Genomic DNA, 4,004 nt, shown 5'->3' with positions numbered 1-4,004 from the left:
TTTCAATATTAGAGACATATATGTTTGTATTATACTTATAAATTTCAGGTGAGGTAGATACTTGATTTAGTATGGGTTATAAATAATTACTTTGAGAGACAGATAAAAGAAAAACATCAATTATTATTAAACTAGCGACCCGCCCCGGCTTCGCACGGGTGCATAGCTGATACTAAATACATTTCAGAAAAACTGTGAACGTTGTATATAAAAACATACGCGGCCCGCTCCGGCTTCGCACGGGTATAAAATAGATAGCCGGGCGGCCGGCCGGTACCGCCGCAAACGCTACGTCCCGCAATTTTTAAATCTGTAATATCTTCGAAAATATTCACTTAAATCATACGGTGTAAAGGGCCATATAGATCTATATTAAATGAACAATGTATTCGAGGTATTTAATTGGTTAAGGATTAATGCTGTATTGGTTAAAATCGCATCGAAAATTAGCCATTATTTGTCGTAAAAAGTAAATGACAAAAAATAGTTATTGTGGGTTATCCATAAGAGATAGACATATACCATCGAGGACTTTTCTGTAGACCTTTTCAATGTGTATAATACTTAGTACATTATTTTGATAAAACTCGTAGCCTGCGTTTGCAATGTAAGCGGAAAAAATGTAATTTTTACGACATCACATTAGAAACCTCAAAAATAACAGTACTTCTCCACTATTTTAATGGATGTTATTATACATATAAACCTTCCTCTTGAATCACTCTATCTATTAAAAAAAACCGCATCAAAATCCGTTCCGTAGTTTCAAAGATTTAAGCGTACAAAGGGACATAGGGACATAAGGACATAGGGACAGGGAAAGCGACTTTGTTTTATTTATACTACTAGCGACCCGCCCCGGCTTCGCACGGGTGCAATGCTGATACTAAATACACTACAGAAAAATTGTGAACGTTGTATAGGTATAAAAATATAGCGGCCCGCTCCGGCATCGCACGGGTATAAAATACATAGCCGGGCGGCCGCAAACGCTACGTCCTGCAATTTTTAAATCTGTAATATCTTCGAAAATATTCACTTAAATCATACGGTGTAAAGGGCCATATAGATCTATATTAAATGAACAATGTATCCATAGTATTTAATTGGTTAAGGATTAATGCTGTATTGGTTAAAATCGCTTCGAAAATTAGCCATTATTTGTCGTAAAAAGTAAATGACAAAAAAAAGTTATTGTGGGTTATCCATAAGAGATAGACATATACCATCGCGGACTTTTCTGTAGAGCTTTTCAATGTGTATAATACTTAGTACATTATTTTGATAAAACTCGTAGGGTTCAGCCTGCGTTTGCAATGTAAGCGGAATAAATGTAATTTTTTACGACATCACATTAGAAACCTCAAAAATAACAGTACTTCTCCACTACTTAATGGATTTTATTATACATATAAACCTTCCTCTTGAATCACTCTATCTATTAAAAAAAACCGCATCAAAATCCGTTGCGTAGTTTCAAAGATTTAAGCGTACAAAGGGACATAGGGACATAGGGACAGGGAAAGCGACTTTGTTTTATACTATGTAGTGATGATGTAGTGATTATGAACCTTTCTGAGTGCACTCAATGAAAACTGTCGTTCTTAGAGAACTTATAATGTTTCTAGAAGGTTCTGTGTGAACAGCACGATTGTAGTTAAGTAGATATAAGGTTGATATTTAATATCGCTCGAATTAAGTTGAATTTATATAGAAACGCTAGATTTTAAATAGATATTGTTTTAACAAACAGTTTTTAATATGACAGATATTTTGAGAGATGAGAGATCACAGTGTGAGATATACTGATAAAGTTGCTGAAATACATTTTAACTTTTAGATAAGTGAAATAGGACACATCTAGATGTTGTGAATTGTTCGTATAACAAATACTCTTTTTTAAACAAACATCTCTTAACAATAATCCAAGTAAATTAAGAAGAGTGATTATTTTTGGAGTACAATATTTTTTCTTAAAACGGGTTTTTCCATAACGTTAACGTTTTGTATTATCTGTACTTTCCAGAGACAATAAATCTTATATCAACTTATTAGGATCCTTTTAAATAAATACGTAATATTTATTGTTTCAAATTTGCCCTCTACGTTTTCATTTCACCTGTAGTTTTCTTTTTCAATTCAATTTGAAAAATAGAGATTATCTTATGTTATTACCATGGCCAAATAGATAAAATTTTATGAATAATTAACCGAAAATCTACCTTGATTTATCATTGTCATCTATATAGCTCTAACAAAAAGCATACAATGCATCTTATTAGTGTTTAAAAAGGTGACCTTTGTTTTGCGCAGTATATTTTTGGAAATCAGTAAAAAGGGTTGTCACCTGACCAAAATTTTCTAATGAAGGTATTGATTTTCATATTTATTTATTTATTTTTATTTATAAAGCATGTCGCTCTTTGTATATTTCTTGTAAATTGCCACTTGTTGATAGTTTCTCTTGTTACTTTTTATTATTTATTACTTAAAGTGAAATGTAATTCAAAATTTGTTACCTTAATAAAGATCGATAATTTTAAACACTGTTTTATTGTTTTACCTTTATATTTTTTAACGATAATAAGAATGACTTTGGGCTGTGAAGTGTACTAGGCACGGCAGGGCTGAAGTAATTTTATGGTCACCCATCAATAGATGATCGCGACTCGCCTAGTTTAACTCACTGGAAGTGTCAACACTAGAGCGCTCGCGCCTAAAATTTTCCTTAAGTGCACGCGTGGGTTACATATGTCACCCATTACGACGCACGTTTTTTTTCATAAAAATCGTAGTTTCAAAAGTAAACGAAGTATTTATAGTAGGGGAGGCCAAGAGGGGATTTTGGGATTTACTCGAGCGCGTCAGATTACTATAAGGGACGGTACCTTAGCTATTCATTAGTACCTCTAGTCAATATGAGCAGTTATGGTTGGTGGGTGCGCTCAGGGGCCCCGCTGGAAAATTTGAATAATCCATAATTCCCTAAGGTTGAGCTCGAATCGTCAGATTAGCAAAATGGGGACTTCTTATATTGTAATTAACCCCCCCATATATTAATCTGACGCGCTCGAATAATATTACTTTAATTTTTTACCCTTTCTTCATAGCGATTAAATCGCCACTTAAATCGTCAGATTAACGTATACTTTTTTTCAGTGACGTCCTGGAGCATGCAAAATATCAATATCTAACGCGCTTGAGTATTTCCAAGCCAATTTTTTTCTTTTTTAAATTAAAAAAAAATCAAAAAACCCTTCCCCACCGCTAAAAGTGAAAACATTATAGGACCTTTTTTTCTCGCTATGGTCTAATCTACCAATTCTAATAGGTTCCCGTGACGCTCGAGTAAATCCACATTTAGCATCCTGGGCTCCCCTACTATTATTTACGAATCAACTTTATTTTTAAGTGATGAGACAAAAAATATATCAACATTTTCTCATTTCACTTAAATTATGAGCTAAACATAAACCTCTATGAAAAGTAACTAATTTTTGACTTATTGTGATCAATCAGTTGTTATTACTTTGGAAACTACAAATTTGGTAAAAATAATCATCTAATTATAAAGTTTAAGAATAAGTTGTTCTTATCCAATAAAATTTTCTTCACACATAGGACATAATACAAATTGGTGATCTGGACAAATACGCCTATTTTACTTGCTCCACTATTTGCGAGTGCTGCGATCTCTCGCTCTGCTGCAAAAGTCACACCGCCCTTTTCCACCGCGTGTAGGCAAATTTTGTACTGGAGGATATTCAGACATGCACCAGAAGTCTGGCTTTTAATTTTATAGCTCTGGGTATGTTTCCTTTGGAAATTCATCGCGTCATAAGGGCCTTCACAAGTTCAAACCCAGCCTCTTGCAAATATTTTCGGCGGATTGTCTTGACTTGGAGATTATTCAACTGGTAAATTACTAGACTACTAGATTCATAACCGGCTAACTGTGACAATGGCATTTTATCTTTGACTACACACCGTCACTTCCCAGTTCC

This window comes from Colias philodice, chromosome 10 (genome assembly GCF_061535455.1).
Source record: "Colias philodice isolate Cphi_HAF_F1 chromosome 10, ilColPhil1 Martin Lab GWU primary, whole genome shotgun sequence".
NCBI classification, from domain to species: domain Eukaryota; kingdom Metazoa; phylum Arthropoda; class Insecta; order Lepidoptera; family Pieridae; genus Colias; species Colias philodice.
Note: the sequence above shows the minus strand (reverse complement) of the source record.